At 40.6% G+C, this 21,331-nt stretch overlaps 1 protein-coding gene and 1 long non-coding RNA gene across 2 annotated transcripts in view; both read left to right on the top strand.

Moving 5' to 3' along the window:
• b4galnt4a (beta-1,4-N-acetyl-galactosaminyltransferase 4a) overlaps nt 1–21,331 on the top strand; it is a 450,051-nt gene that overhangs the window by 167,375 nt on the left and 261,345 nt on the right. The gene's annotated exons all lie outside the window — the stretch shown is intronic.
• On the top strand, nt 610–3,448 carry LOC118940396 (uncharacterized). The gene is made up of 3 exons (XR_005036958.2): nt 610–954; nt 1,558–2,041; nt 2,168–3,448. It is a non-coding gene; the product is annotated as an uncharacterized LOC118940396 (long non-coding RNA).

The raw sequence follows: 21,331 nt of genomic DNA, 5'->3' as shown, positions 1-21,331 counted from the left end.
CTCACCAGCCATGTCACCCATTGAGCATGTTTGGGATTCTCTGGATCAACGTGTATGACAGCATGGTTCAGTTCCCACCAATATCCAGCAACTTCGCACAGTCATTGAACAGGAGTGGGACAACAGTCTACAGGCCACAATCCACAGCCTAATCAACTCTATGTGAAGGAGTTGTGTCGCATTGCATGAGGCAAACGGTGGTCAGTCCAGGTACTGGTTTTCTGATGATGTCTGTGATGCATATCTGTATACCCAGTCATGTTAAATCCATAGATTAGGGCCTAATTAATTTTATTTAAATTGACTGATTTCCTTATATGAACTGCAACTCAGTAAAATCTTTGAAAATGGGACCCGATTCAGGAAACTAGGCGTATATCGCAGGTCATGACTTCACAGGAGAGCCTTTTGAACTTTTTTAATTAATTTTTTATTAAAATACATTTTTGGGGGCAGAAATGCCATCTCGAGCATGTGAACTTTCATGTGCCTTAATATCAAACTTGTATGTCATCTGTAAATACGAATAAAATTGTTAAATTACGGGCCTAGTTGGTTTAACCACAGAGGAAGGGAGCAACCTTCCCGCTAACCACGATTGGCTGAGATAATGAGTGGGCTGGACATGCCGAGAGATGAGTTCGGATTGGCCTTTCTACTGCAGTATTTTTTAAAGATATAATGTTAGCCATGGAGAACTGCAAATATGTTGCTACTGCTCTCAATAACATTGCTGCCCTGAATTTATCAGGTGCTATTGACGAAGGTGGGAAAAAGTTGTGATGGACTACTTTCTGAACGAGGAATGCTGGCTCTCTCACTCTGAAATTAACATGTTTTATAATCAGTGGAACACAACGGGCCAAACAAGCTGTGCAAACTAAATGGAAACAACACAGGAACTCTTATAAAAGGGATTGCAGTCTGCCATGAAGCTTTCATCCATGTATACAGGTAAGAATCTAGCTACAGATTCAGATATTATACATTTCTAATTTAGGCAGAAAGCAGTTTTCATTGCAAGCTAATGCTTGCTGTTAGCTAGCCAGTTGGAGTTCGATGGCTGGCTTGCTAGCTAATGTTTAACCTATTTGGTTAAACGGTTTGTATTGCTAGTAATGTTACTCTATGGATTAGGATTATAGGTCATTTTTTAGCTAGCTAACGTTAACGTGACCTGTCTAAACAAAATATCCCAAGTTAAAGCTTGCTGTTAGCTAGTTAACTTTAGCTGAGGTTAGATGGCTGGCTTGCTAGCTAACATTAACTTATGTGTATGACGCGTGTGTAATGTTAGTGATGTTTTCTCAGAATGCCATTTTGCATTGCTAGTTATAGCCTAATATTAGCTAGCTAACTAGCTAACATTGAACCTATTGGTTAACTCTAGCTATGACGATTGGTTTGTACTGCTAGTTAAAGCTTGCAGTTAGATGGCCGGCTAGCTACAGTAGCTAACATTACCTGTATGAACTGTGTGTAGTGATGTTCTCAGAATGCCATTTCGCATGTATTGCGTAATAATGCTAAAATATTTCTATCTGGAATTTCTTTCAGCATCAATCAGTAGAACACACCTGACTCTAAGCCACCAGCCATACAGTCATCAAAAAGAGAGCTAGCAAGCAAAGGCAGCAGCGCAGTCATCAACTACATGCACCATTTCTTCACCAACGACCGAGTTGGAAAAACAGCTGTGGACCTGAATTGTGATAACTGCAGTGGCCAAAACAAGAACAAGTTTGTGCTCTGGTATTGTGCCTGGTGGACCACCAGAATCTGGACCTTCACTTCCTGATCACAGCCACACCAAGTTTGTCCCAGATAGGTGCTTCGGCCTCATCAAGCAGTGCTTCCAAAAGACCAGAGTGAACACTGAGATTGCTGGTGTTGTGAAGGACAGCGCTGTGACAGGGGTCAACATCCCACAGCTGGTTGGACTGGAGGATGGTACAGTGCCGGTGGAAAGCTATGGTTGGCAACAACACCTTACTCTGTACTCCAGGCCTCTTCCACAGATCAAGCGGTATCAGCACTTCAGGTAAAAAAAATATATATATTCATTGTATGAGGTTATTCTTATCTAAACTTGGGAGGTGAATTGATATTTGTGCAGGGTTGTAATGTTTTCCAATTTTTGTTGTTGTTTTTATTCTCTGTTTTACAGCTTCGTTGCTCTGGAGCCTGGTGTTGTCGCCAAGGAGTGTTCGGACTGTTGGGACCAGGTTTCAGCTGCTGCGCAACGCTGACATCCTTCCTCCCATAGATGGTCTGCCTGTTAAAGCACCACCTGGACTGGACACAGCTAGATAAACTATATTTTTGACAAGATCAGGGAGTTTTGCGATGAAGAGACTATGGACATCACATGCCCTTTTACCAAAGTCAAGGACAGGACAGAAGCAGGCTCCCTGCTTGGGAATATCGATTCCCTTTGTTCATGCGTGGTTTGGACGGACCAGACATGAGCTCTATCTGTAGTGCCTCTATTCACATGACTCTCTCCTAACACACACGCCATATGTTGCTGATACTATTGTTTACCCTGCTGCTCAGCCACTTTACCTCTGATTGTATGCATTTAATTACCTCGTCTGTCACTGATATCGTTATTGATATAGTTTTTTTTACATACTGTATATTTTATCTATATTGACACTATCTATTTCTGATATTGCTACTATGCAAGTAACCATTTGGCTGTATCATTTACACCTTCTGTAGAGACCATCCACTTAGCAAGACTTAGCAAAATATTGATATATAAAATCAATATTGATGTGTGGTCGTAACATGATTTTATGACATACCACAATAATATCTTGTGACTGTATCCAGTGTCCAACACATAAATATATGGAGCATGCATCAGTTTATGTACTGTAAAAAAAACTCACTCAGGTTTCAACTCAGGTTGCATGGCCTTAATTTAGGTATGGAATACTATGTGATAAGTGCGTGTGTAACAGTATATAAAGTATGCTACTGTAGTGCTGTGAAGGTATTTGGGCAGTGATATAAAGTACTTCAGTAAAAATACTTTAAAGTATTACTTAAGTAGTTTTTTGTGGTATCTGTACATTACTTTCCTATTTATACTTTCCTACCCTATTGAACTTTTACTTCGCTACATTCGTAAGGAAAACAAAGTGCTTGTTACATTTTGACAGGAAAATTGTCCAATTCACACACTTATCAAGAGAAGATCCCTGGTCATCCCTGCGGCGTCTGATCTGGCAGACTCACTAAACACAAATGCTTCGTTTGTAAATTATGTCAGAGTGTTGGAGTATGCCCCTGGCTCTCCGTCAAGAATAATTATGAAATTGTGCAATCTGATTTGCTTAATATAAGGAATTTGAAATGGTTTATATTTCAACTTTTACTTTTGATACTTAAGTACATTGTGCCCCTGGCTATCAGTCAAATAATTAAAAAACAAATACAATTGTGCCGTCTGGTTTGCTTATATAAGGAATTTGAAATTATTTATTATTTTACTGAAGTGACAATATAGTACTTTTTAAGCGTCATCTAATATTTATAAAATATTTGTATCTGTTTACCTGGAATGTTTCCTTATTGTAGGCTACTACCACTTTTAGTCTTTTAGTCTGACTTAAGAGGGTGGGAACAATGCTGAATGTGTGTAGACAAAGGAGAGCTCTCTAGTAGGTACCAAAACATTCTAAAGCCCTTTTCTCAAAAGTGAGAATACAAGTTAATCAACTTTCAAAGCAGAAATACTTTCCCATTATTCCTCAACTGTAGTGTATGACATTCCATTTTGTAGCTCTGAGTCTCTATTTTTATCCAATGTAAAAAATGTAAAAAACAATTCCAAATGTTGCTACCTAAGACCGAATCCAGGTGGTGAGTCACATTTGTGTTCAGTATAGATACACCAAAGTGTCTAAAGGTTCCCTGGAGGGCTTCCTGAACACGTTCTTAGCCCCACTCGCCACCTCTGTAGGTATGGCTCTCAATCTATTCAACACAAGTGTTATAAAGCCCAGCTGAAGGTCTACAACAACAATGTTGGGTTTTTGTAAGATCCATTCAAAAAGTGGAGCATCAGAATGCTAGTGTGCTGTTTTATCTTGGCTGTGGGATATATAACTGACAAAGGATAAATCAAATGGAGAAAAGGAATAGCCACCATTTTGCAAGACACAAAAAACTTATTTAGGGTTGTCGATGATATTCAAGGCATTCTTCATGGCATTATTATTAGTTAGAATTGTAACTTTTATTATAAAACAAATCTAATTTCTAGAAATACAGCCAATACTATTATGACCGCTCCATACACATCCAATACTAATTTTATTGCTCCATACAGTATATAAATCAATTCGCCACAGACACAACTCTGGCTGTTGTTGTGTGGTCAGTAAAGCTGGCCCTCAAGTATTTCACAGGCCAGTGTTGGTCCACACTGTCCACACACAGCCCTGGTGTGAGTCTGGATGTTCATAAATACATCAGGCATGGCTACAGGGGCCTGTCCTTACATCCACACCCCACCACCATGGGCTATTTCTGGGCCAGCAGGAATCCTGTTTACTCTCATACTAACACGTTTTCCGGCAACTTTACAATTTCGTCAACCTTTTCCGCTTTTTCCTTATATCTGAACGTTTTTGCCAGTATCAAAGCCGAAACGGTTATTTCCGCCTGCCGACCTACAGTGGTTCTTCCTTTAAAAGTTACAAGCTTATGCCGCGACCGTTAGTGGTGTGATTGCACCACACTATCACAAGGGGGAGTTAGAACGCTGATCTATCGGTAGTCTAAACTGTGGCAATTAATGGTGGTGTTTTCAGTCTGAGAGTCTCTCTTCTCTGGCACTAGAGTCCTGCACCAAGCAACAACAAAAAACGGTTGGCAGTCCTGGAGTGAAGAGAGAACTTCGGTAAATACAATGGGGGAATGTGGACCGATTTTTTTTTTTTAAATAGGCACGGTGAGCTTTTGGTTTCTCTCGCTCTAAAAACAGAAATAAATAATTCAAAATAACAAACTGGCTTTATTTACAAATTAGTAAGAATGTCTCACCCCATGTTCAAGAATGGCCCTTTTCCCTTTATTCAGATTACAACCGATCACTTTCAGTTATTTGAAACAAAATATTCTCCAAATTATCTTGACTTTTTAAACAAGCCATAGAAAGCTGGTTGCAATTTCAGTTTAATTGTCACGCGCTGACCATAGAGAGCCTTTTATTCTCTTTGTTGGTTAGGTTGGAGTGTGACTAGGGTGGGTTATCTAGGTTATTATATGTCTATTTTGGCCTGGTATGGTTCCCAATCGTTGTCTCTGATTGGGGATCATATTTAGGCAGCCTTTTCCCACTGGGTTTTTATGGGATCTTGTTTTTGTGTAGTGCCTGTGAGCACTGCGTTGACTTCACGTTTCATTTGTTTTGTATTGTTTTGGTGAGTTTAATTTATGAATTATGTGGAACTCTACGCACGCTGCGCCTTGGTCCATTTATTCTTTAGACGATCGTGACATTCATCCACCAGAAAAGACAGAAGTAAGGAACTTGTCTGTCGGCCCTGCATTAAAGACCAAAATTGGTTGAAGAAAATTGTGATAAATAAAAATCTAGGTTGCTGGCCAATATTAAAAACTGTCAAATGCATTTGTGAATTCAATCGCTTTATTGTTTAATTATTTAAGGCTCCTTTCTCTTCTCTGTGCTGGAGTTCTTTTAAGAATAAAGTAGGCTAATAAAGGCAACAAATGGTTGCTTACTGGCATACCCAAAGTCATTGTTATAATAGGATTACCCGTGTGTGGTCGACTATTTCAGCTATTTCTGCTCTGAGACAAGTATGGGGACTGGTCTTGATAAATCAATTCAATTTTTCGTTTCACTGAATCTCCATTTTGTTATTGGTAAACCTACAATTAGGGTGTGGCGATGCTAGGATTATTTTGCTCTTCACTTGCAGTCACTTAGTAGCCTACTCCCAACCGGTCACGTTGTACAGCGCCAATTTTTGAAAGCAAGTCACCGCTTCCACCCCCCCCCCCCCCATGTTAACAAAACTATTTTTTATTCTCCTATTTTCTTCTCGTCACCTTTCCCTCAGCTATACATCCATGGCTCTTCCTATAACATCTGTCTCCATCTAATCCTTGTTTAGTGTTACTGAATCAGACGCTGTCTGTCAGATATATACTTTTTTGTTTTTCTTGGAATAGAAACACCATCATTGTAATCAAATTAATTAAGCTACATTTCTTAAAATCAATCCCATATACTATGTTCTTACAAAAAATGTTTTTAAATTCTCTAGTACAGCCAATATTAATAACAGTCAAAAGCTTCTCAGTGATGCCCTCTGGTGGTCAAACTAGCACTAACTAGCATTAATGGCAGAAATGGCTGACACTTAAATAACGTGCCATAGAATTCTGCGGCAGCTGGCAAGCTGTGCTGCAGTATGACGCAACTTTTAAAGGAAGAACCACTGAAATAATCATTTCTGTAAACTTCTGCCTACAGCTTAGTATGAAATGTAGCCGTAATGTTGAGGCAGCATTGGCACACACTACACTTTTAAGCTGTTTATGATTGCTAGGCAGTGCCAGTTAACCATCCTCGTGCCAGTCCTAAACTTTGCTAGACATGTCACTTCTCCCATTTCTTCACATATCCCACCACTAAGCATCCACTGTTACACTAAGCATGCAATGTTTTCTTTACCACAACTGGGTGGGTCAATAAAGTATTACTTTGGGAATAAATATCACTGAATTACAAAAATATTGGAATAAAGTAGGCTAATGCAATTAAAGGCATGTCTGAAATGGTTGCTTCCTCAAACTCTCAAAGTTATCCAATCGTTGTAGTACATTTTAATCAATAGCCTATCCACATGTAGTCAACTAGATGATCATTTCAGCACCATTTTGATTGCTTTGAGACAAGCGTCTGAACTCGTCTTGATGAATCAACCAATTTTAGATTTTTGTTTTCACTGAATCTCCGCAGCCTACAATTATATGGTCTAGTTGGCTCATTTATTAGAACATGTTGCCAGCATTTTATGTAGTTTAAAACCTCTTGGCGCACCGATCCATTTAGCGGGATCATTTTTGTCAACATGCTGAATTGCAGAGCGCCAAATTCAAATTAAATTACTAAAAATATATTTTCATTAAATCACAAGTGCAATATACCAAAACACAGTTTAGCTTGTTGTTAATCTGACACCTGGCGTGTCAGATTTCAAAAAAGCTTTACAGCGAAAGCAAACCAAGCGTTTATGTTAGGACAGCTCTCTCAGCAGACAAAACATTACAAACAGCTAGCAGCAAAGTAGATTGGTCACGAAAGTCAGAAAAGCAATAAGATTAATCACTTACCTTTGATGATCTTCGGATGTGTGCACTCACAAGACTCCCAGTTACACAATAAATGATAAAGATTATTTTTATAACCAAATGGTTGGCGCATTTTGTTGAGTAATCCACAGGCTCGTGCAGGTCACGACGGGCAGACGACAATTCCAAATAGTATCCGTAAAGTTCGTAGAAACATGTCAAATGTTTTTATAATCAATCCTCAGGTTGTTTTTACAAGAAATAATCGATACTATTTCAACCGGGTGGCAGCCTTTTCAATAGGAGAGAGAGAGAAAATGTCTGCTCCAAGCTGCTCGCGCATGCAAAACTCTGGGGACACAGCCATCCACCGACGTGATGTGATCATTCTCGACTCATTTTTCAGAATAAAAGCCTGAAACTATGTCTAAAGACTGTTCACACCTTGTGGAAGCTATAGGGAAATGCATTTGGTTGATATCCCTTTAAATGGTGGACAGGCTTGCAATGGAACAGTGAGGTTTCAAAATAACAGCATTTCCTGGTTGGATTTTCCTCAGGTTTTCGCCTGCAATATCAGTTCTGTTATACTCACAGACAATATTTTGACAGTTTTGGAAACTTTAGAGTGTTTTCTATCCTAATCTGCCAATTATATGCATATTCTAGCTTCTCGGCCTGATAAATAGGCAGTTTCATTTGGGTACGTTATTCTTCCAAACATCAAAGCCCCCTAGTCTCAAGAGGTTATTAACAAGTGGATTATTTTGCTCTTCACTCAAAGTCACTAGTAGCCTAGTCCTACTCCCGACCAAAAGCCTGTGACTTCACTGACTTGTCTCAATCAATGTGCTTTTGTTCAAGTGAATCTCCATCTGTGTAGGCTGTTTGGTTAATTGGTTTCTGGCTGGGTAAACAAGTGGAGGTGGTATAGCTCGAGACTCAGATCCTTTTGAAAATAGAATTGGTATTAATTGATTTCATTTATTTGGACGTAGCATAATTCAACTCAAAATATGCCTTTCTGTTGTTTTGAAAATACATTTTATAAGTCTTATAATGTTTCTTAGGACCTGCCTAAAACAATTCATAATGGATTTTATTTTTGATGGTGTATATTCAATGGATTTATCAAAATAGATGCCCATCGGCACACCACTACTACCACTCGTCATCGGTATGCTGGCATGCACACGGGAGGTGCAGTGGAAGTCGGAGGTTTACATACACCTTAGCCAAATACATTTAAACTCAGTTTTTCACAATTCCTGACATTTAATCATAGTAAAAATTCCCTGTCTTAAGTAAGTTAGGATCAACACTTTATTTTAAGAATGTGAAATGTCAGAATAATAGTAGAGATAATGATATATTTCAGCTTTTATTTCTTTCATCACGTTCCCAGTGGGTCAGAAGATTCCATAAATGCAATTAATATTTGGTAGCATTGCTTGGGTCAAACGTTTTGGTTAGCCTTCCACAAGCTTCCCACAATAAGTTGGGTGAATTTTGGCCCATTCCTCCTGACAGAGCTGGTGTAACTGAGTCAGGATTGTAGGCCTCCTTGCTCACACACGCTTTTTCAGTTCTGCCTACACATTTTCTATAGGTTTGAGGTCAGGGCTTTGTGATGGCCACTCCAATACCTTGACTTTGTTGTCCTGAAGCCATTTTGCCACAACTTTGGAAGTATGCTTGGGGTCATTGTCCATTTGGAAGACCCATTAACGACCAAGCTTTAACTTCCTGACTGATGTCTTGAGATGTTGCTTCAATATATCCACATATTTTTCCGTTCTCTTGATGCCATCTATTTTGTGAAGTGCACCAGTCCCTCCTGCAGCAAAGCACCCCCACAACATGATGCTGCTACCCGTGTGCTTCACGGTTGGGATGGTGTTTTTCAGCTTGCAAGCCGCCCCCTTTTTCCTCCAAACATAACAATGGTCATTATGGCCGAACAGTTCTATTGATACTTTTGTACCTGTCTCCTCCAGCATCTTCACAAGGTCCTTTGCTGCTGTTCAGGGATTGATTTGCACTTTTTGCACCAAAGTATGTTCAGAACACGTCTCCTTCCTGAGCGTTATGCCGGCTGCGTGGTCCCATGGTGTTTATACTTGCATACTGTTGTTTGTACAGATGAACGTGGTACCTTCAGGCATTTGTAAATTGCTCCCAATGATGAACCAGACTTGTGGAGGTCTCACATTTTTTGGGAGGAATTTCCTGAATTATTTTTATTTCCCCATGATGTCAAGCAAAGAGGCACTGAGTATGAAGGTAGGCCTTGAAATACATCCACAGGTACACATCCAATTGACTCAAATTATGTCAATTAGCCTATCAGAAGCTTCTAAAGCCATGACATCATTTTCTGGGATTTTCAAAGCTGTTTAAAGGCACAGTCAACTTAGTGTATGTACAGTGCCTTGCGAAAGTATTCGGCCCCCTTGAACTTTGCGACCTTTTGCCACATTTCAGGCTTCAAACATAAAGATATAAAACTGTATTTTTTTGTGAAGAATCAACAACAAGTGGGACACAATCATGAAGTGGAACGACATTTATTGGATATTTCAAACTTTTTTAACAAATCCAAAAACTGAAAAATTGGGCGTGCAAAATTATTCAGCCCCTTTACTTTCAGTGCAGCAAACTCTCTCCAGAAGTTCAGTGAGGATCTCTGAATGATCCAATGTTGACCTAAATGACAAATGAGGATAAATACAATCCACCTGTGTGTAATCAAGTCTCCGTATAAATGCACCTGCACTGTGATAGTCTCAGAGGTCCGTTAAAAGCACAGAGAGCATCATGAAGAACAAGGAACACACCAGGCAGGGCCGAGATACTGTTGTGAAGAAGTTTAAAGCCGGATTTGGATACAAAAAGATTTCCCAAGCTTTAAACATCCCAAGGAGCACTGTGCAAGCGATAATATTGAAATGGAAGGAGTATCAGACCACTGCAAATCTACCAAGACCTGGCCGTCCCTCTAAACTTTCAGCTCATACAAGAGGAAGACTGATCAGAGATGCAGCCAAGAGGCCCATGATCACTCTGGATGAACTACAGAGATCTACAGTTGAGGTGGGAGACTCTGTCCATAGGACAACAATCAGTCGTATATTGCACAAATCTGGCCTTTATGGAAGAGTGGCAAGAAGAAAGCCATTTCTTAAAGATATCCATAAAAAGTGTTGTTTAAAGTTTGCCACAAGACACCTGGGTGACACACCAAACATGTGGAAGAAGGTGCTCTGGTCAGATGAAACCAAAATTGAACTTTTTGGCAACAATGCAAAACGTTATGTTTGGCGTACAAGCAACACAGCTGAACACACCATCCCCACTGTCAAACATGGTGGTGGCAGCATCATGGTTTGGGCCTGCTTTTCTTCAGCAGGGACAGGGAAGATGGTTAAAATTGATGGGAAGATTGATGGAGCCAAATACAGGACCATTCTGGAAGAAAACCTGATGGAGTCTGCAAAAGACCTGAGACTGGGACGGAGATTTGTCTTCCAACAAGACAATGATCCAAAACATAAAGCAAAATCTACAATGGAATGGTTCAAAAATAAACATATCCAGGTGTTAGAATGGCCAAGTCAAAGTCCAGACCTGAATCCAATTGAGAATCTGTGGAAAGAACTGAAAACTGCTGTTCACAAATGCTCTCCATCCAACCTCACTGAGCTCGAGCTGTTTTGCAAGGAGGAATGGGAAAAAATGTCAGTCTCTCGATGTGCAAAACTGATAGAGACATACCCCAAGCGACTTACAGCTGTAATCGCAGAAAAAGGTGGCGCTACAAAGTATTAACTTAAGGGGGCTGAATAATTTTGCACGCCCAATTTTTCAGTTTTTGATTTGTTAAAAAAGTTTGAAATATCCAATAAATGTCGTTCCACTTCATGATTGTGTCCCACTTGTTGTTGATTCTTCACAAAAAAATACAGTTTTATATCTTTATGTTTGAAGCCTGAAATGTGGCAAAAGGTCGCAAAGTTCAAGGGGGCCGAATACTTTCGCAAGGCACTGTAAACTTCTGACCTACTGGAATTGTGATACAGTGAATTATAAATTAAATAATCTGTCTGTAAACAATTGTTGGAAAAATGACTTGTGTCATTCACAAAGTAGATGTCCTAACTGACTTGCCAAAACTATAGTTTGTTAACAAGACATTTGTGGAGTGAAAAACAAGTTTTAATGACTCCAACCTAAGTGTATGTAAACCTCCGACTTCAACTGTAATTGTAGGCAAGAATATGGAAAAAATGGGCCTGTTTGTAAGGGGGTGATATAAACAATGTCCCAAAAAATTACAGCTAAAATATCGTAAATCCTATGTGAACTCTGTATTTTTGAGACGAATCAGAGAGAGGGAGAGAGACCTGCCTACACAATGTTGTCTGTGCCTCTCATCCTCGCTCCTTGCCAGGGTTGGGTAGGTTACTTTCTAAATATAATCCGTTACAGTTACTAGTTAGTTACCTGTCCAAAAATTGTAATCAGTAACGTAACTTTTAGATCCCCCAAACTCAGTAATGTAATTTGATTACTTTAATTTTGGATTACGTTCCCTTAATAGCCAATCGAAGAAGACAAAAAGGGTCCATCAAACGCATCTGGTGTGGTCTCTGACTCGGTCAGAGTCGCTCAGGTGGAACAAACTTAAACTTGCGCTTTTTTTCAATGCTAAATTGAACTCATGGATACCGTTTTTAGCAGCTTCCTTCAAACTGCACAGTGACATACAAATGGTATCAACCAGTTCAGTTCATCTGACTCTGGGGAAGTAGAAAAAGTGTCCTTTAATGCCTTCGTGAAACAGTTGTGGACTATTGACGCAGTCGTGAAATCCCTTTGTAGAGTTGATTAACGTTTACACTCGTGGGAATTGGTCTATATGGATAGGGCTAAATTTAAATGTTTCTTACAGAATAAATGTGAAAGCATAATGCATAACCATGGTACCAATTGAAAGGGAACAGTTTAGAGATAATGGGAAAATGATTAGACCAAAGGTGAGGAGGACACAACAGTTCACCTGACTGACACAAGACTGAATCCAAATATGACTGATTTTATGTGCCTTTTACATCTACTGTACTTTTTGCCTCATTTGTTGATAAATACATCTGAAAATACTCTGGATACGTTCAGTAACATGATAATAATATTCCTGGAGAATGTGGGGTAGGTGCAACATGAAAAAATAATTACAAGGGTTTGAGTGAGAGGACCGACTGGTGTCTCCAAGTGGCCACACATCTCACTGAAGTGTGCACAGTTCCTAAGTCACTTTAATGCACTTTATGACTCAAATAATAGTCTTTAACTATAAGGGGCTTTTTTGAGCTCTCCTAGCTGTGCCGTTGAGGAACTAGAGCAAGAACACTTGGACTTGTTGTATTTGGATCCCTGCGTCCCCACCATAACACAATTACTGTTGTTGTTTACACAATCCAAAATGGTCCATTATAAATCACAACCTGGGTCAGATAGGTATAATATTGTTCTATTGCCAACAGTGTTGGGCTTTCACAATGCAATTCAGGGAAACCAATCATAATTTTGATGCGCATAGAAAGGAGTCATGAGTGCATTTAGGTGCGTGTAGACAAACATAGGCTCATTCTGTTCAAAACAACCCAGGGTATGACGCCATGTCATCTTGTAACTGTACATCAAACATAGTCATCATAAACGTTGGCACTGTATATGACATTAGTTTTATGATTTGGAAATGTGCACATTTGGACTCACTGGTGTTTGGCTTGCTTGTATGACATCAAAGCGGTATTTGTTATAATCCTCAGTGTCTCGTCTTTCAAAATACATACGAGTCTTCTGAATTTACAGCCTTTCCCTCACCCAGACAATGAACAAGTTCCCCTATTAGTGGGAGGGGTGGGGACGAATTCTTGTCGCACGAGATGCTCAAGTTCAGAACGGCTGTCAGTCAAAACCCATACAGCGCTGTGAAGCGCAGCGCCAGAGCATGTTACTGTACAGCCGCTGCATCCATTTTAGGCGTTCATTCATTTTAGACGTTAGGCGTTAATCAGCCAAATCTGACATTTTTCAACCCGTATACTACGAGTGTAAAGTGTTAAGTCGTGCAGCTACTTTGGACTGTTGTGAAGCCGTTCTGCACTATTCGTGCAGTTACAGTGAGCTCCAAAAGTATTGGGACTGTTGGCTCTGTACTCCAGCACTTTGGATTTGAAATGACACAATGAGGTTAAAGTACAGACTTTCAGCTTTAATTTGAGGGTATTTTCATATCGGGTGAACCGTTTACAGCACTTTTTGTACATAGTCACCCCCATTTTGTGGACCTAAAGTATTGGGACAAATTCACTTATACTGTATGTGTATTAAAGTAGTAAAAATCTAAGCATTTAGTTCCATATTCCTAGCATGCAATGACTACATTAAGCTTGTGCCTGTACAAACGTGTTGGATGCATTTGCTGTTTGTTTTGGTTGTGTTTCACTTTATTTTTGTGTCTAATAGAAATGAATGGTAAATAATGTATTGTGCCATTTTGGAGTCACTTTTATTGTAAATAAGAATATAATATGGTTCTAAACACTTCTACATTAATGTGGATGTTACCATGATTAGGGATAATCCTGAATGAATTGTGAATAATGATGAGTGAGAAAGTACCCCAAAGACATGTTAACCTCTCACCATTACAATAACGGGAGGTTCGTATTTTTTGGGATGGTATGATATTTATGCCTCTAACTTTCTCACTCATCGTTATTCACGATTCATTTGTCCCTAATCATGGTAGCATCCACATTAATGTAGAAGTGGTTCGAAACATATTCTATTCTTATTTACAATAAAAGTGACTCCAAAATAACATACATTATTTACCATTAATTTCTATTGGGCACAAAAAAATAATAACACAACCAAAACAAACAGCAAATGCAAAATACCCTCAAATTAAAGCTCACAGTGTCACGTTCTGACCTTAGTTCTTTTGTTATGTCTTTGTTTTAGTATGATCAGGGCGTGAGTTGGGTGGGTTGTCTATGTTCCTTTTTCTATGTGGTGTTTTTGTGTTTGGCCTGGTATGGTTCTCAATCAGAGGCAGGTGTCGTTAGTTGTCTCTGATTGAGAATCATACTTAGGTAGCCTTTTCCCACCTGTGTGGTGTGGGTGATTGTTTTCTGTTGAGTGTTTGTAGCTGCACCAGACAGAACTGTTTCGGTTTTGTTCGTTCACTTTGTTGTTTTTGTTCAGGGTTCATTTACTTTATTAAAAAGATGGACACTTACCACGCTGCGCATTGGTCCTCACCTTCTTCTACCACTAACGACCGTTACACACAGTCTTCCCTTTAACCTGATAATCATTGTACAATGTCAAATCCAAAGTTCTAGAGTACAGAGCCAAAACAACAACAAAAATGGTCACTGTCCCAATAATTTGGGAGCTCACTTGTTCCTGTAGCAGTGGTGCAATTCTGAACACCCTTGTATGTACATTTGGACAGCAGGGAGTGTCTTGAACTCAGGGGCCCTGGACCCCCACCTCACAAGAATCAAGACAAATCACAAGACAAATTAGGCCTATGTGGTTAAGCATCCACAGAGGGCCAGATCACAGTGCGAGAGAGTGGGTACTCAGCAGGGAGGGAAAAAATAAAAGCGTTCTTCCCTGATAATACCAGTAAGTCTGCTCTGTATCTCCTGTTTCTCTATGGGAGGGTTAGAGGGGGATTTGAGTGGGTGTAGTAAGAGCAGGTGCTGCTGCTTTTGCTCTTGGACAAAGAGAACGTGGTAAAGAAAAGAAAAACATCTCTATGTTATTTCCTCTTCTCTACAAACACCCTCCTCTACCAGAGAGATTCAAAGAGAGGAATGAGGCCCTACCAAAAAAACAAAACAAAACAAAAAGTGTGTTTTTTCACACTCAGGCTCCATCTCCTCTCCCTAATCTCCTATGTCTGAAGCATTTACCTCAAAGACTAAAGGAGTTAACGAGAGATTTGGCAACCTAGCAGCATGGACGGCTTGAATGCTATGAATTATGAATGCGAAGAGTGAAGTCTCTGGATTTGCGTTTTATTTTTTTCATAGCTTTTTATTCTCTTTAATTTCCTGTATTCACGTCAAAGAGCTGTGCATTCACTGGGGTTCCCGTGGGAGCACCTCCTACTTTGGCTTTCATCATCATGGCTGTTTGTCTGGATCACAGAAAGAGAGGCTGTGCTATATCTCTTTGGACACTGAGTTAGGTTTTACGTTATATTTTTGGTTTCTTTTTTAGAATGTGTGTGTCTATTTCTCCCAGGTATTTCTATAGGTGTGAGCAGCAGAGTGGCTCCTATAGAATACTTTCTTTTTTAAAATCTGGGATGAGCAAGAAACATTACAATCTATACCACAACCATACCAAGGCAACATTCTAGTCAGTTTATTACTATTATTACACAAGACCCCAGATTTTCGAGAAGAAACTATTGCTTAAATAAATATACCTACGCTCTCTGCTCCTCTTAAGGTTTCTTGTTGTTTGTCACTTGCTCTGTAAGGGGTTCAGTTCCACTTTGAAACAAATGCATTTTTGGTTGGTTGATTGATTCGGATGGTTTGCTCCATTATTAACCTCTGGCACCTTCTATTGACCTGTATGATGTCCGGGTGCTGGTCAAACCACCTTATACATTTTAATTTAATTGATTAATGGGTAAAGGTCAGGGCCTGGCCTAAGCACTACCTCTCTCTTTCTCTTTCTCTCTATCCTGTCCACTCTCTCTCTCTCTCCACTCCCTCCCTCTCACCCTCTCGCACTTCCTCTCACCCTGTCTTCCCCTCCCTCTCCACCTGTCCCTCTTCCTTCATCTCTGTGTAGTCCATAATGTAGTTTATCCTGTTGATAAAATGCCTGTGGGCCTCACTTGTCATTGATCGGGCCTGATTGATCTCCTCACTGAGCCATTGTTGCCTGCACCACTCCAGCCGACGGTTGGCATTGCGCATGGTGATCTTAGGCTTGTGTTCGGCCATGGAGACCCGTTTCATGAAGCACCCGAAGAAACAGTTATTGTGCTGACTTTGCTTCCAGAGGCAGTTTGGAACTCGTTAGTGAGTGTTGCAATCGAGGACAGATGATTTTTACGTGCTTCAACACTCGATGGTCCAGTTTTGTGTGCTTGTGTGGCCTACCACATCGCGGCTGGGCCGCTGTCGCTCCTAGACATTTCCATTTCACAATAACAGTACTTACAGTTGACTGGATCAGCTCTAGCAGGACAGAGATTTGACGAACTGACTTGTTGGAAAGGTGGCATTCTATGCCACGTTGAAAGTCACTGAGATCTGTAGTGTATCTCGGTTGTGATGGGATCGGATGACAAATTAAAAATCTATATTTTTAGATGGACACAGAGATATATATTGATTATTAGTGTGTGTGTGTGTGTGTGTGTGTGTGTTTGTGTGTGTATGTATATGTGTGTGTGCTCATGTGCATGTCTGAGAGACTATTTGGATAACAGTCCCAATAAAGAGAAACGGATGAGATTTTATCTCTCCTATTATTCCCCCACTGGGCACTTATGCCAATTTGACGCTGGTTCAAAGTCATTTAATTGAAATGGCGTGGAAACAACGTTGATTCAACGAGTGTGTGTCCAGTGGACCGTCTTTTTTCTCTCCTTTTTCCTATCCCTCTCTCCATTGATCCATGTGTTCCTTGGACTGATTCATCTTATAAACAGATCCACTCCACTCTCCATGACTACAGTAATGCCACACATCAAGTCAGTCAAGCGGTTTATTCTTTTTGCCAGGTTTTTGATTCCTTTAAGCTTCCTTCTGGATTTATTCTGTCGTTAGACAAGCATTCGGCTTGATTTTCCTCACATGAGGTAGTAGGAGTCCATGATTATTGACGTTCCGGGTCGATACAGCAGGCTTGGAGGCGTGGGATGCATCCCAAAATGGTACCCAATTCCTTATGTAGTGCACTTCTGTTGACCAGGGCTTTTGGCCAGGACCCATAGGGCTTTGTCCAAAGTAGTGCATATACATGGAATAGGGTGCCATTTGAGAAGCAGGCATGGCCTGGACTACTGTGACCCCTCTCAGTCTGGAGAGAGATGTGCATTTTGGATTGACAGGGGTGATGCTATGTGTTTATTGCAGTGGATGCTTCAATTGTTTGTGGGAGCATGGAAGCGTGTGGGGGAGTGTGTGTGGGAGTGAGAGAGAGGGAACTGATGCTAGCGTCATGTTTATATGATGCAACTAATCAAAACGGTACTGGCGACTAATCGATGTTCACCCAGGCCAACAAGACCAGCACAGAGACCAGCACACGCAGGCCAGTCAAACAATCACCACACACAGGACCGATCCCAGCGGTGTACCTTCAGACAATCATTAAGATAAAAAGTTCTCGTGAGAGATAGGACACATTTTTCTCAACCAAAATGAAGTGCAGAAGGTGATAATAAAAATATAGCTCTGGTTTTATACAGTGAATGCATGCAGGGTGTTTTTGCACTGTTGGATAATGCATGATCACACACACGCACACTGTAAGAGAAGCCCCTGATGAAACATTACAGTTTCAAGTGGAGCGTCGGTTTAGAAGTCGCCTGACAGCAGCTCAGTGACAGGTCTAGGATTAGTTTACCGAACCATAACCCTAACCTTAAACATTAAAGTAAGAGACTTATGACCTTGGATCAGTGTGTACTTGGAAGCTGGCACTTTTCAAAGTCATCAAGTGGCAACTGTGGTTGGCATATCGATAGGGTGTGTCTGTGAACCAAATGACACCTTATTCCCTACATAGTACACTACTTTAGTAGGTGGGGCCTGGACAAAGGTAGTGCACTATGTAGGGAATAGTGTGCAATTTGGAACGCTGGTAGCGTATGGCTCTCAACACTATGGTGGCCTGACAGGGACATTAAGCACCAAGCTGCAGGTGCATTTTTAATTACTCTCGGTCTGTTGTTGTCATGGAGATGAAGGAGGTGAGGGATGTTTGCAGATGGCTGCTCACAGCACATTGCGAGAGGGGGAGAAGGACAGAGAGAGAGAGAGAGAGAGAGAGAGAAAAACAAGAGAGCGAAAGAGCGAGACCATACAGGCCCATACCCAATACACTACCATTGTGTGTGTATGCATGCACTGTAGGAGTGTATATTTAGATTTTTCTAGGTCTGTGAAGTGTTATTTTATGTATTTATAAGAACGAGATGAATAAAAGAGAGAGACTGAGACAGGAAGGCAGACATACTTGAAGTCAGACAGACAGGAAGGCAGGCAGACAGACCGGCAGATAAACAAACAAGTGGGCGGACAGACAGACAAAATGGGCAGATGTGATAATGTCAGTGACATGTCCTACAGTGTGTGTGGAGGAGGGAGTAGTGACTGACACACGAAGCGATCAAGACACAGTGAGAAAGAGAAAGAAATTTAGAGACAAAGAGATACAGTGGGGCAAAAAAGTATTTAGTCAGCCACCAATTGTGCAAGTTCTCCCACTTAAAAAGATGAGAGAGGCCTGTAATTTTCATCATATGTACACTTCAACTATGACAGACAAAATGAAAAAAAAATCCAGAAAATCACATTGTAGGATTTTTTATGAATTTATTTGCAAATTATGGTGGAAAATAAGTATTTGGTCACCTACAAACAGGAAGATTTCTGTCTCTCACAGACCTGTAACTTCTTCTTTAAGAGGCTCCTCTGTCCTCCACTCGTTACCTGTATTAATGGCACCTGTTTGAACTTGTTATCAGTATAAAAGACACCTGTCCATAACCTCAAACAGTCACACTCCAAACTCCACTATGGCCAAGACCAAAGAGCTGTCAAAGGACACCAGAAACAACATTGTAGACCTGCACCAGGCTGGGAAGACTGAATCTGCAATAGGTAATCAGCTTTGTTTGAAGAAATCAACTATGGGAGCAATTATTAGGAAATGGAAGACATACAAGACCACTGATAATCTCCCTCGATCTGGGGCTCCACGCAAGATCTCACCCCGTGGGGTCAAAATGATCACAAGAACGGTGAGCAAAAATCTCAGAACCACACGTGGGGACCTAGTGAATGACCTGCAGAGAGCTGGGACCAAAGTAACAAAGCCTACCATCAGTAACACACTACGCCGCCCGGGACGGGCCCAGACGTGTACCCCTGCTTAAGCCAGTACATGTCCAGGCCCGTCTGAAGTTTGCTAGAGAGCATTTTGATGATCCAGAAGAAGATTGGGAGAATGTCATATGGTCAGATGAAACCAAAATATAACTTTTTGGTAAAAACTCAACTCGTCGTGTTTGGAGGACAAAGAATGCTGAGTTGCATCCAAAGAACACCATACCTACTGTGAAGCATGGGGGTGGAAACATCATGCTTTGGTGCTGTTTTTCTGCAAAGGGACCAGGACGACTGATCCGTGTAAAGGAAATAATGAATGGGGCCATGTATCGTGAGATTTTGAGTGAAAACCTCCTTCCATCAGCAAGGGCATTGAAGATGTAACGTGGCTGGGTCTTTCAGCATGACAATTATCCCAAACACACGAAGGAGTGGCTTCGTAAGAAGCATTTCAAGGTCCTGGAGTGGCCTTAGCCAGTCTCCAGATCTCAACCCCATAGAAAATCTTTGGAGGGAGTTGAAAGTCCGTGTTGCCCAGCAACAGCCCCAAAACATCACTGCTCTAGAGGAGATCTGCATGGAGGAATGGGCCAAAATACCAGCAACAGTGTGTGAAAACCTTGTGAAGACTTACAGAAAATGTTTGACCTCTATCATTGCCAACAAAGGGTATATAACAAAGTATTGAGATAAACTTTTGTTATTGACCAAATACTTATTTTCCACCATAATTTGCAAATAAATTAATAAAAAATCCTACAATGTGATTTTCTGGATTTTTTTTCTCATTTTGTCTGTCATAGTTGAAGTGTACCTATGATGAAAATTACAGGCCTCTCTCTTCTTTTTAAGTGGGAGAACTTGCACAATTGACTAAATACTGACTAAATACTTTTTTGCCCCACTGTATGGCAGCCAGAGAAACAGAGAGACAGGTGCGCAGGTAGGAGAGCAGCGACCAGGTGTCTTTGTCACATCTCCTACATTGCGTGAAAGAGAAGGAGATGGAGATAAATCATGTCCCAAATTGCCTTGGTAAAAAGTAGTGCACTACAAAAGGAATATGATGCCATTTGGGGACTCAGTCTTCCAGCATGGTGGTGCTTATTAATTGACTTCACTTTTCACTGCTGCTCACCTCTGGTCTGTCTGCCCCTCCTGATGAGAGAGAGGGAGAGAGGAAAATATACCAAGAGGGGAAAAAGGTGTTTTGGGATGCTTCAGTTCAAAGACAGTTTAGGTTTACACACACATACGCAAGCAGCACACACGCACGCATGCACATATGCACACACACCTTGTCTGAGATGAGAGATGGTGCCTGACTTCTCCCCGGGTCTGAGGATGACCAGGGAAGTTAAAAGACAGAGAGAGAAAAAGAGAAGGAAAATAAAAAGGTGTGAGTAGGAAGGAGGGAAATATGTCCCCTGACGCCACAGGCTTTACTGGCAGAATGCATAGTTTATTTACTGAGATAAAAATGTCTGGCATGGCCGCTCTCTCCTCTATTTCCCCGTTCCTTTCTTTCCTCAATCCTGGCCCAGTCACACACACTGTTAACCATGTTTTGATATGGTTTTATTTATACCGTACCAGCAACTAGTGGTTAGGTTTTTTTAATAGTGTGAGTTTGTAAGTGATCCAATCTTGCAAAAACTAATTAACATGATTCAATGAAAGAAAATTTGCAGTATATAAAGTTTCGATATTTGTTCAAGCAATAGTAAAATAAGGTTAACTTTTTATAAACCACAGTCTTACACACCCACAGTAGATATTACAGAGAGAGAGAGAGGACCCATGAGAGAATGTTTGAGACATTCTATTCA

This window comes from Oncorhynchus mykiss, chromosome 2 (assembly GCF_057628025.1).
Source record: "Oncorhynchus mykiss isolate SJ-2025 chromosome 2, ASM5762802v1, whole genome shotgun sequence".
In the NCBI taxonomy this organism is placed as follows: Eukaryota; Metazoa; Chordata; class Actinopteri; order Salmoniformes; family Salmonidae; genus Oncorhynchus; species Oncorhynchus mykiss.
This window is presented reverse-complemented; position numbering and strand designations above follow the sequence as displayed.